Consider the following 13,214-nt stretch of genomic DNA (forward strand, 5'->3'; position numbering starts at 1 on the left):
TTACACAGAACCTGAATTTATGTAGGCCTCAGCATTTTCATGTATTTGCGAATCTCAGTTGCTCCTTCTCTCCCTGTTTACTCCACTCCTGCCACACAGGCCTCTTGACTGTTCCTTGACAGGCTAAGTATACTGTTAGCTCAGGGCCCTTGCACTTGCTACATCCTCTGCCTGGAATGTCTACAGATTGCTGTATGGGTCACTCCCTCACTCATTTCACGGCTCTGCTCACACATCACCTTCTTGGGAAGGTCTTCCTGATCCTATATAAGTAGGAATGCCACCAATGTACCACCACCCAGTTCATCGGGCAGTCTCTTTCCTGCCCCAGCTTTATTTTATTTCCTTGGCAATTGTGACCTCTGACACATATCTTGTGTTTAGACTTTTGGTCCCTCTTTCTCTTCTAAGCTCTCAGCGTCAGCTGTTAGTATTAGCCTCAAGGATTCCATAAATGTTGTTTAATGAAATAATTTCCACCCTCATAAGGCAGCTCAGTTCCGCTGTTATTCCTTCATCACGTGTGTCATGCCTAGCTCTATGTGACACACTGTGGTAGAAGCTTTGGTGGTTCAAAGGGGACTCAGACATGCAGCCTTTCTTCGACGGGAAAAGGTCCATTCAGAGCTCACCCCTGTGCACTGCCAGGGCGGGAAGCAGGCTTGGGCAGGATCGCTAGAGAAAGGGGTGCCTGAGGGGAGCCAGGCACAGTGAGAGGTTCCCCAGGGAGCCGGGAGCTTGTTGGGGTCACATCTCTGACTCTCTAGCCCAGAGAATGGACTTTATTCTGTTAGCATCAGAAGTGGGGGCGGGGGGAAGTTCCAAGGGTTTTCAAGCAGGGGAATAGGTTCGAAATCATGCTTCAGAAAGACCAAACTGCTGTAGTGATATTTGTCGTTAAAGCATCTCTTGAACGAGAAGGGAAGAAGGGTCAGCCTGTGAGGAACGGTGGGGAGGGCCTGAAGGAGGGCAACGCTGATAAGAATGCAGACTCTGTGAGTTCTTGTGGCAGCCTGGAGTCCAGACTGCAGAACGGTCTGCCTGGGCTCAAATCCCGGCACTGGGCAAGATGCTTTGCTTCTCTGTGCCTCTGTTTCCTCACTGAGTATTAGTAAAGCACTCAGAGCAGAGCCAGGCATATAGCAAGTGCCCCATGCATGTTTGCTAATTTAAAAATAAGACAAATGATCCAGGGGCAGAAAAGATGGAGAGAGGCAGACAGCTTGGGGCAGGATTGACAGGACTTGGGAAGAGGCTGAAGACAGAGGGATTTGCAGGCTGAGACCCTGGGAGAATGGTGCCATTAGTAAGAGGGAGGAAGGGGCTGATGTGTTTGGTGGGGGGGGAGGGGGGGGGAGGGGTCAGGTTGAGTTTGTGGTGCTCCTGGAATATCTAGGTAGAGATGTCTCCTAGGCAGTTAGCTAGAGGCTCCTGGTGCCCAGAAGAGATGTCTAGGCAGTGCCTTCCTTACATAGCTCAGGGGGCACCTTGCATTGTATTTTAGGCGAATGTCATGCCCTTTCCCACCCTGGAGCCCAGCTCTGGGGCCTCATCAAGTCGAGCAGTGCGGCAGCTGGGACTGGGCTGGATTCGGAGGTTTGGGGCTCCTTGGTCGTTAGCACGTGGACAGTGGCTGAATCATGGAATACATGACGACATCCTGCAGAGTGAGGCCCAGGAGGGAAGAGGGGGGAGAAGAGGCCCAGAGCAGCACCTGGAGGGGGGTGGAGAGTCAGAAGAAAGTTCTTCCCTCTCTCCCAGAACCCCCTCACTGTCTTCAATGACCAGGCCGAGGTAAGAGGGACAGACTGAGAGACCACCAGTCCATGTGGCCGGGGCCGCTCTTCAGAGCAGGGGATGGTGTGGGCCCCCACGTTTCCTTTCCCCTCCTTTCAGGCCAACGCAAGCGAGGCAGCCCATCCCCATCCTTGTTCTGCTCCGCTTCTCAGCCAGCTCTCTTTGCAGCAAGCGCCTGGGAGGTGGGACGGGGGCGGGGGGCGGAGGTGTGGACAGAAGCGAGGTTTCTCTTTCTACAGCCATAGAAGCAAGAGGCCAAAGAGGGTGAGTGACAAACCCAAAGTTACATGACATGTTGGGGGTCAAGCTGAGATGAGAAGAGTGGATGTGACCCCATCTCCAGGACCATCAGGCCAAGAGTGTTTCAGTGACAGCACTTGGTCGGGGTGTGGTGGGGGGAGCTGGGGGTTCTCCGGCTCCCTAGATGGGCAAAAGCAGAGCTTTCCAGGTACCTCTTCCCAGATCCTTACCCATAACTGCCCCCCCCAACCTGCAACAGCCCCTGTCCCCCAGGGATGAAGAGAGAACCTGCACATTTGAAGTCAGTAAGAGGGAAGGGCCGAGGCAGTGGCTAGAGCTCCGGTCCTCACAGCAAGCAGGTTTCTCAGGGTGGGCTATGAGAGGTGGAGGTCCAAGTGAGCTCAGGCATACCAATGTGCCCTCCTGGCTTTACCTGGGCTTCAGCAGTGGCTGCCTTCCTACAAATTGTCCTCCTGGTCCCTGGCCCCCTGCCCCTCTCACTGCTGTCCTTACAGGCCCCTCCAGCAGCCCTGCCACAAAGAACCTGACCTCCCGGACTGGCCAGCCACAGCCTGGTGACACAACTTCTCTATGCTAGGGTTTCCATTCCTACCTCCTCACCCCCTCCCCCATGACAAGAGGCCTCCCCAGATGTGTCTCCACAGCACAGGGACATGAAGCCTCTTCCCAGCTGCAGGGACTGCTTACAGGTGTGAAACCACATTCCAGTCCCCCTCTCTCCTCCCCACCCCGCAACTTCTGGGCGTTTGCTGGGAGCTGGGGCAGGGGGAGCCAAGTGCAGGAGCTGCGGTTTCCAGGCTCTTCACACCCAGCCCCATCTGCTCTGTTGCTCTTAGCAATGTCCAGACCCTTGATAAGTCATTTCTGTCCCCTGGGTCTTACTGTTGGGGCTGGCCCTCCCTGATTCCTAGCATGGCCACGGGTTCTGTTGAGACCACACATTGTGCTATGGGATTTTTATATGTGCACGTCTGCTTCTCTACCAGATGGGAAGATCCTTAAAGGTTGGACTCGATCGGGATGCCTGGGTGGCTCAGTCGGTTAAGCATCCAACTTCAGCTCAGGTCACAATCTCATGGTCTGTGAGTTTGAGCCCCGCATCGGGCTCTATGCTGACAGCTCAGAGCCTAGAGCCTGCTTCAGATTCTGTCTCCCTCTCTCTCCTCCCTCCCTTGTTCATGCTCCATCTCCCTCTCTCTCTCAAAAAATAAATAAACATTAAAAAAAAAAAAAAGTAAGACTATCCTTCCAGCCCCCACTCCTCTTCCACCGGGTAGAGCTCACTGATAAAGAATACAGGTAGGTTTTGGATTAGGTCTATCTGGGTGCAAATTTTGATCTTACCACTTAGGCAAGTCATTAAACCTCTCCAAGCGTAGTTTTTTCATCTGTAAAATGGATATTCATTCATTAATTCACTCATTCAACCAATATTCACCGAGGGCCTGCTACATCTCAGGCAATCATGCAGATACAGCATCTAACACAAAAGACACAAATCCCTGCCCTGTGGGCCTTGCTTTTTAGTGGGGAACCTTAGTGCCTGTCTCAAAGAGTGATTGGGAGGACTCGATGAGCTAATTAGGATCAAGCTTCGCACAGGGCCTGATGTGATAGGCCTGACAGGTTAGAGCTGTTGTGAACATCCATTCAGGGCCACTTATCAAGAGCTTACTGTGTGCCAGCTCCATGCTAGGTGCTGAGGAGACAAAGATGTGGAACAGCCATCCACACCCTCGGGGAACTCAGTTTAATGCCCCTAATGTGTGTTGAATGGGCACTACCCTCGTCATTGTTCAGAAGCTTATAACAAGCACCAGTCTGTAGTGCATGCTACCAAGAGCCATAAAATTCTAGTCAGGTGTGACACGACAGGTGTTTATCCCTGGTACCCTACGGACTAAGTCACACATGATTGATGTGCTTTCAGGAGGTTCAGAACAAGGAGCGGTTATATTTGGTTGGGGGACAGAAAAGATCTGGAGGAGGTGGCTTTTGAACAACATCTGAAAGAAAAGAGTAGGATTCCACAGACAGAGAGTGGTGGCAGAGATAGGAAGGGAGGCCCCTCAAGGGACCAGAAGGGCACAAAAATAAGTGCTTGGAGGAAGGAAAACAGGAGGTGCCAATTGTGTGCCTAATCCCAAGATGACCTAGCCCAGGGTGAGGGTGGAGATTGGTCTAGGCAAGGCAGCTGAATTCACAAGCACAGGAGACAACTCTCCAAGAGGTGGGTTGGAGAGACCCCTTTCCTAGCCCTCTACCCTTGAGCAAGACTACACCAGGCTCAGAATGCCACCATTAGAAGTTCATTTCCTTGAGCAAGCGTCAGCTTCCAGGAGGTCCCTCACAGAAACAAACCACGAAAGTGAAACTCCCTGAGTGGTGCGACACGTTGTAGATACTTCGCACGCACCACGTCCCTTCCCTTTCTCCTAAGCGGAAAGCTCCGTTTCATGAGCCAGGAACCTTGTAAATATTTCAGTGGCGTCTGTGTGGTTGAGGCTGTGAAGGCTGTTCTCTGCAGCACTCGTGACAGTGAGGTCTGGGAGATGTCTCAGGCCCGTTACAAGTGTTTGATCAGCCTCATGTTAAAAAAAAAAAAAAAAAAAAAAAAAAAAATTTCCCCGGAACTGTTGACAGTCACTGGCGTAAGACAGATTTGCACTTTTTCTGGAAAGAGGCCAGAACATGAACCAGCAGAGAGTTGCATCTCACAAAAGAGACCATGGCCAAGGCCTGACAACCAGGCATGAGCTCCTCCACCCCCAACACAGCCCCAAGCCATCAACTGGGCCGGGCAAGGGCTCTGTCACACTAGGGGTCCCGGAAGGAAGCCCAGGAAAGAAAACAAGAGAAAGTGGCTGTGCCTCTACCGCCAGGACTGGAGCTAGAATTGAGGACAAGTTGACCGGCCTGTTGCCTTTGAATTCTTCTTCTTCTTCTTCCTTTTTTTTTTTTTTTTTAAAGAAATATTTTGTTGTGATAAGAACATTTACCATGAGATATACCCTTTTATATTTTTAAGTGTGCAATCCAATATTGTTAACTACAAGCACGATGCTGTACAGCAGATCTCTAGGACTTATTCATCCTGCATAGCTGAAACTTTATACTAATTAAACAACAACTCTCCATTTCCTCCTCCTCCCCCCGCCCCTGGAAACCACCATTCAACTCTCTGCTTCTATGAGTTTGTCTCCTTGAGATACCTCAGGAAAGTGGAATCATACAGCGTTTCTCTCCTTTCGTGACTGGCTTATTTTACTTATAATGTCCTCAAGTTTCATCCATGTTATCCCAAAGGCAGGGTTTCCCTCTTTTTTAAGGTTGAATAATATTCCATTGTGTGTACACTATACTTCTTTATCCATCCCTCCAACTGGTTTGTATGTTGATTTTGTATCCCATAACTTTACTGAATTCATTTATTCTGATGGGGTTTTCTGGAATCTTTGGGGGGTTTTCTACCTATGAGGTCATATCATCTGCAAGCTGATATTTTTACTTCTTCCTTTCCAATGTGGATGCCTTTTATTCTTTTTTCTTGCTAATTGTTCTGGCTGGAACTTCCAGTCCATGTTGAATAGAAGTGGCGAGAGAGAAAGTAGCTTTAGAGGAAAAGCTCTCGGTTTTTCAACATTCAGTATGCTATTGGTGACAAAATTTTCACATATTGCCTTTATTATGTTGAGGTAATTTCCTTCTATCCCTGGTTCGTTGAGTTTTATCATGAAAAGATGCTGAATTTTGTCAAATGCATCTACTGAGATGCTAATGTGATTTTTAAAAAATCTTTCATTCTGTTCGTGGATGTATCTCATTAATTGATTTCTGTTTGTTGAACCGTCTTTGCATCCAGGGATAAATCCTCCTTGGACATGGTGTGTGATCCTTTACATGTGTTGAATTCGGTTTGCTAGTATTTTGTTAAGGACTTTGGCATCTATGTTCATCAGGATATAAACACCTAGTAGTTTTCTTTTCTTGTGATAGCATCGTCTGGCTTTGATATCAGAATACTGCGGGTGTGATAAAATGAATTTGGAAGTGTTCCCTTCTTTCAATTTTTGGGAAGATTTTGACAAGGATTGGAGTGAATTCTTGAAAAGCTTGGTAGAATTCACCAGTGAAGCCGTATAGTCCTGGGCTTTTCTTCGATGGCTTTTTTTCTTTTGATTACTGATTCATTCTCCTTACTAGTTACAGTCTCTTCAGATTTTCTATTTCTTCATGATTCAGTCTTGGAAAGTTGTGCATTTCTAGGAATTTATCCATTCCTTCTAGGCCATCCAATTTCTTTTGGCACTAGGGGACTTTAAATTCTGACATGTTCACAACCAGGTTGGGCTCAAGTGGATAAAGCACATAACCTATCAAGAAACAGGGAGAGGAGAGGAAGGAAGAGTATGGCCCGGACTGGACAGTGTGAACTCTCAAGGTGTGTCCCCTGCCACCTGTGGACTTTGTGATTTTATACATTGGGAAATGGAAGTCAGGGAGCAGAGTAGCTTGGCTGGAAGAAGAAGGAATAGCAGGACTCTGTTGAACCCTAAGGCATCCAGCCCAGTTGGAGCCTTGCAGGCTCCAGCTTGCCTCAGTCATCCATTCCACAACACGTAGAGAGCCCCTACTGGCTAGAAGACACTGAGGCAGGCCTTATGGTGATGGCAAGATGCAGAAGCCACCCTCAAGATGCTGGAGAGGAGAGAAGACAAGCCCGTGGTTAAACTCAGGACCCTCAGGGCTTTATAGTAAGAACCATAACAGAGGACAGTGACACAGAGGGAGGCCTGGGAATCCTTCAAGGGAGTTGGCATTTAAACCGGTCTTTGAACACCAAGCACGGTTTTCAAAATCTATACAGATTTCCTTTTCCGGTTACATAATTAAAGTGTGTTCATAGTTTAAAAAATTTTAAGCAAATGTGGTAAAATGGGAAGAAAAAAATAGTTATCTACTTCCATAACCTGGAGAAAAATCATGGTTAAAATATTGGTGTGTTTTCTTCTGGTCTGCCTTCTTTTTTCCCTTGATTTTGTCCCTACATCTTGAAGGTAGCATTTTGGCAGACGCAGCTGGAGGAAGGAATGGAAAGGCATGTGACAAGGAGGAGACCACAGAATAAGGGCACGGTGTCTCTGAGCTCTCTCTGTGCCCACATTGGGGTTGTCAGAGCCCCGACTAAGGGGGCTCCCTTCCCCCCCACCCCTTAGCTCTTAGCTCTCTGATTGGTTAATGGGCCACACCCAAGGCGCAGCCTCAGCCCATTTTCCTGCCTGGCCCCCCATGGGGGCTGTGTTCTGGGCAGGAACATGAGGCTGAGGTTACCCTTCTTCCTGGCACAGTAGACACAGCCTGTTTCTTGGGTGATGGAGTTGAGTTTCCAGCTCCAAAATTGGCCAGGGCCGACCAAATCCCAAACTGATCATCTGGATGTGTGCTGTCCAATGGAGTAGCCACTAGCCATGGGTAGCTGCCAAGCACTTAATATGTGAAGAGTCAAAACTGAGATATACTGTAAGTGTAAAACACACACTGCCTTTCCAAGCGTGAAAATCTAATGTAATATATCTTATTCACATTTTTTATATTGACTCCAGGTTGAAGTGATAATATTTGGGGTATGTTGGGTTACATAAGATATATTATTAAAATTGGTTCTCCTTGTGGGGCGCCTGGGTGGCTCAGTCTGTTGAGCATCCGACGTTGCCTCAGGTCACGATGACTTTGCCTCAGGTCATGATCTCACGGCTTGTGGGTTTGAGCCCCATGTCGGGATCTGTGCTGACCGCTTGCTCAGAGCCAGGAGCCTGCTTCAGATTCTATGTCTCCTCTCTTTGCCCCTCCCCCACTCACACTCTGTCTCACTCTGTCTCTCAAAAAGAAATAAATGCAAACAATTTTTTTTTAATTAGTTCTACTTGTTCTTTTTGCTTTTTTTCATGTGGATATGAAAACAAGTTAAATTACTTACATGACACACTTGTGTCTCACAGATTTCTTTCTTTTTTTTTTTTTTTAAATTTTTTTTTTTTTTTAGCATTTATTTATTTTTGAGACAGAGAGAGACAGAGCATGAATGGGGGAGGGGCAGAGAGAGAGGGAGACACAGAACCGGAAGCAGGCTCCAGGCTCCGAGCCATCAGCCCAGAGCCCGACACGGGGCTCGAACTCACGGACTCACAGACCGTGAGATCGTGACCTGAGCTGAAGTCGGACGCTTAACCGACTGAGCCACCCAGGCGCCCCTCACAGATTTCTTTCTGTTCAACTATGCTGGTCTAGACTGAACCGTTCTATCTTCCCCACTCTTTTAAAGGAAAGCCCACAAGAAGGTATAGGGAAGGGAGACTCACGGAGGGATTGTGACCCACCCAGACTAGGCCAGAGATGGGGAGCTAAGCCCCACAGGCCTCTCCCGGGGAGAGGGAGTGAGGAGCAGGTATTTTCTCTTTCACCCTCGAATTTCTCTGTTCCTGTGTCTGCCTCCCTAGCATACTGTGAGCTTCCTGAGATAAATAAAACCTTGTTTTATCCACCCTTATATCCTCAGTGCCAGGCACAGTGCCTGCCATGGAGTAAGTGCCGAATCAATGAATGAGGTGAGGGAGGGGTGTCTCAGTGGGTTGAGCATCCGGCTCAGGTCATGATCTCACACTTCACGAGTTCGAGCCCTGCCATAGGGCCCTGCTGACAGCTCAGAGCCTGGAGCCTGCTTCGAATTCAGTGTCTCCCTCTCTCTCTGCCCCTCCCCGACTCACACACTGTCTCTCTGTCTCTTTCTCTCAAAAATAAACATTAACAATTTTTTAAAAAATGAATGAGGTGAGGGAGAGGATGGGGAGAAGATTCAAATAGCAGAAAACTATGCCGACAGGGTGCCGGCCTGCCGGGGTGGCTACAAGCACTCAGAATATTTGGAGATTTTAATCCTCAAATCCTTTAGATTGTAATCTCCAGAGAGCCAGGAGGCCAAACTCTTATCGATTCTCGGTAGCTGGAAGACAATTGGGAACAGGCCATGAGGACACCTCGATGTCATTGTGTGCGGCCTCCTGCCTCTTTCCCCCTCTCTGAGAAGATTCTTCCCATTCCTGCAGTCAGCCTGCTGGCTCGGCCGGTCCTCCCCCTGGGCACACACACCTGGGTGAGGGCCCATCAGGCCTTGCCCCACTCAGTGCAAGACAGGAAGGGCTCCGAGTACAAGGAGGAAATGTTCAGCTGCTCCTGCCTGGCACAGCTCTGCCCCCACCTCAAGCCAGGGCTCCGCCCTTGCCCAAAATCCATGGGTCAGAGACTCTCAGGAGTGCTCTTCTCACGCACCTCAACTCTTGAGGTGGGGTACCCCTGGCAGGTTCCCACAGCCCCCGCCCTCTTCTGCCTGGCAGCGGGCAAGGTAGGGATGCAGGAGGGTCGGGGAGCGCCTGTGAATGCAGAAAGGACCCCAGAGGGGCTCACGTGGATGGATGATTAGCACTGCATGTTGGGCCTATAGTAGAACTTAAGCACCAGGGCTCTGGAGCTGGAATGTCTGAGCTCAGACCTCAGATTCTCCACTTGCTGTTTGTGACCTGGAACAAGTTAACTAACCTCTTTAGACCTTCACATCCTTACCTCTAAAATGGGCACAATGCAGGTTCCCTGCCCTTATGGTGGCTCAGAGGTTCAATGACTGAGAACAAATCAAGGACCTAAAACTGTGCCTGGCACATGGCCGACATTCAGCATTAGAAATAGTCTAGGGGCGCCTGGGTGCCTCAGTTAAGTGTCCGACTCTTGGTTTCTGCTCGGGTCAGGTTTCACGGTTCGTGAGATGGAACCCCACATCGGGCTCTAAGCTGGCAGTGCGAAGCCTGCTTGGGATTTTCTCTTTCTCCTTCTTTCTCTGGTCCTCCCCTCATTTGTTTTTTCCTTGTAGTTTTTATTATGGAAGATTTCAAACATACAAAAGTGGAAAGAATAATATAGCAAACTCCTATGTACTCATTACCCCACTTCAATGATTATCAACTCATGGCCCACTGAGTTTCATCTGCAGGCCTACCCTACCCCGGGGTTCTTTTGAAGCAAATCTCAGATATTACATCATTTCATCTGTAAATATTTCAGTACACATCTCTAAGAGATAAGGACTTAAAAAATAGTCCTATAGAATTAACAGCAATGTGTTAATATCAAATATCTGTTCGAATTCTCCAATGGTCTCATTTCTAAAGTAATTTGTTTAAATTGGGATCCAGATACAGTCTCTATAATGCACATGATTGGTGTTGCTTAAGCGTTTTTTAAACTACCATTACCTCCTTTTCTCTTTCCCCCCACCTAGCAATTTATTTGTTGAAGAAACAAGGTCATCTGTCTTGTAGAGTTTCCCACAGCCTGGAGTTTGGTTGCATCTCTCTCTATATGTAGAAGCTTGATGTGATTCAGGTTCAACATCTGGGAAGATTACTCCCTGGGTGTGTTCTTCTATCAAGAGAGATACATCGTAAGCAGCTGTTGATAATCAATGCTTGGATCCATTATTTCATTAGGGGTTGCAAAATGGTGATATTCTGTCATTCTTCCTGCATCTGACAGCTGAAACACCTTTACTAACAGAAACCTCCCTCTCTTCACTACATGGTTAACCTGGGTGAACTTTTACGAGCCACACAGGAAAAACATATCAGTGCTTGATTCCTTTCCCTTTATTTACAGTTTTCACAATAATGAGTTACTTTCTTAGCATCTCCAAAGGTGATTAATTTTTTTTAATCATAAACTCATGGATTTAAGTATATTTGGAGGGTTTCAACCCATTGTCATTATAGCTAGTATATATTTTTAAATTGTTTTCTGGCTTAAGTGTATTTAATGAGGGTAATAAAAATATGGGACAACACAGAAGAGCCAAGGGAACTCTGACTTTGGAGTCAAACAGCTCAGGGTGGAATCTTGGCTTCACCGTTGACAATCTTGGTGACCTCGGTCAAGTTACTTTATTTCTCTCTCCTTCTGTTTCGTCATGCCCCAAATTGAGAAGTGGTTCACAGTAACTAACATTTATGAAGTGCTTCCCATCTTGCAAGCATTGTGCTAAGTGCTTCAAAGACACGATGCCATTTCATCTGCAAATGAGCTCAGTGAGGTAGGAGCTATTTTTGTCATCCCCATTTCAGAGATGTGGAAGAAACTGAAGCAGAGTGGTTGAGCAGTTTATCAGGCTTTACACACCTAGAAAGTGGTGGAGCAGGGACTGAACCCCGGGGGCAGTCTGGCTCCAAAGCTCACTGTCATCTAGTGGTTATTGTGAAGATGTGAGATGATGATGGTGATCATTCATTATATGCCAGATACTTGGCCTGCCTCCAAAGCCCACGCTCTTAGTTGGTACCCTATTTTCACAGTGCTGGCCTGTATTTGCATAATTAGCGAGAATTATCGGTGGTTGTGGAAGTAGCCACCATTAGAATGAGGGATGGGGCGAGGAGCTGACCAGAAAAAAAGGCGGCCCTGGCAAGTGGAAGAGCCTGGGCAGGGCTCAGAGTTCAAGCAGAGCTGTCTGGCCCTTGGCCCTTCCCCTCCAAAATGGAGGATGGTCACATGGCTAATCTCCTATTGCAGCTGTGGTCTCTCCCTCCCTGGGCTCCCCTCCCCTGCTGAGATGCAGCTCTCTTCTCTAAGAACGCAGCTCTTCTTGGCGAGTTCTATTTCTACTGTCATTTGGCTCTCATCCTAATTGCCTTGTTAATCAGTAAGGGCAGGAAAGTTCCCTCACTTTCCCAAAGACTTCCCTTGGGTATTCTTTGAGGACAGGCCGGGACCTCCCAGGGTGGTGGGGAGTGCAGAGATCCTGGGTCAGCTGGGACAGGGGAGCTATTGATAATCACACTAAGAGTAGTGATGTTAGCTATCCTTTCCTGAGCACCTGGCATGTGCCAGGCCGGGGTCAGGCTCTGTGTTATCTCCGTGCATCCTCACAGTGCCCCAAAGAGGTGGGTCTTGTTATTGTCTCTATTTTGCAGATGAGCAAACCGACGCGGGAGAGGTTAAGGAACTTTGCCCGAGGTCACTCAGCCGGTAGGTGGCAGAGCCAACAATCTAACCCAGACTGCCTGACTCCACATCAGGCATAGGGAGACAGGGAAGCAGGTGAGGCTGGAATTCTCCCAGTAGCAAAGGAGGGGGGCATTCCCGGCAGGAAGAACGGTTTGTGCAAAGGTGTGTAGGCGTGGAAGGGTGGTGACTAACTCTGGCCAGGGTGAAGGGTGTGTAAGGAGGAGTGGCAACATGCGGAGCTGGGGTTTGGGGGATGCTGGGTAGAAGAACCTCAGCTTTCTGGACAAGGCCCCGGAACTTTGCTCTCGAAAGGTTGGGGGGCCAGGGGAGGCATGGAGCAAGAGGGCTGATGCCTAATAATTTGGGTTCATGTGATGATCTGTGGTTTACAAGGAGCTTCCAGAGGTACATTATCAGATGGAAGCTTCATGTCAATCCTGGAAGTTAGCCCATTTTACAGATTAACAAACAGACTCAGAATGGTTATGGTATGTGCTCAGGCCACAAGGCAATTAGCAGCTGACCCCAAGCCCAGTGCTCTAGCCACCATAAGACATTGCTCCTAAACTCAGTACATAATGAAAGAAAGAGGCAGAGGCATCCTTCAGCTCCTGAGTCCTCCAGCCCTGCTCCTGCTCAGCCTCGTTGGGGAGTGTAAAATGAAGATCGACTGGGTTGATGCCTAGGTCCCAGGCATTGCTGTTTACTAAGACTACAGCAGTAAGTAATAAGAACCAATTCACTGAGTTCCAACTATGTGCTAGGTTAGTTAGGTTAGGAGAAATCTAGACAGAGATCAATACCCCCAGGGACTCTGATAACTAATATTCTGACCTGAGGGTCCCCACAAAGGAGTAGGAGGTGCCCCAGATCTGCCTGAAGAGTTAGAAAGGGCCTCAGTGGGAGAGAATTACTGGATTGCTGGCTGAGGCCCTAACTATGCTTTGACCTTGACCGAGGCAGGCCCTGCTGGGATCCTGCTTTGCTGAGTGAGGGGACTGCACCAGAGAAGGAGCTTTTACATCAGAGGTCTTGGGGAACATCTCAAGCTGACTCAGAAGGTACAGGGAAGGGACTCTGGTTGGGGTCTTTTAATGAGCTCCATGAGACAC

This window comes from Panthera uncia, chromosome B4, assembly GCF_023721935.1.
Source record: "Panthera uncia isolate 11264 chromosome B4, Puncia_PCG_1.0, whole genome shotgun sequence".
In the NCBI taxonomy this organism is placed as follows: domain Eukaryota; kingdom Metazoa; phylum Chordata; class Mammalia; order Carnivora; family Felidae; genus Panthera; species Panthera uncia.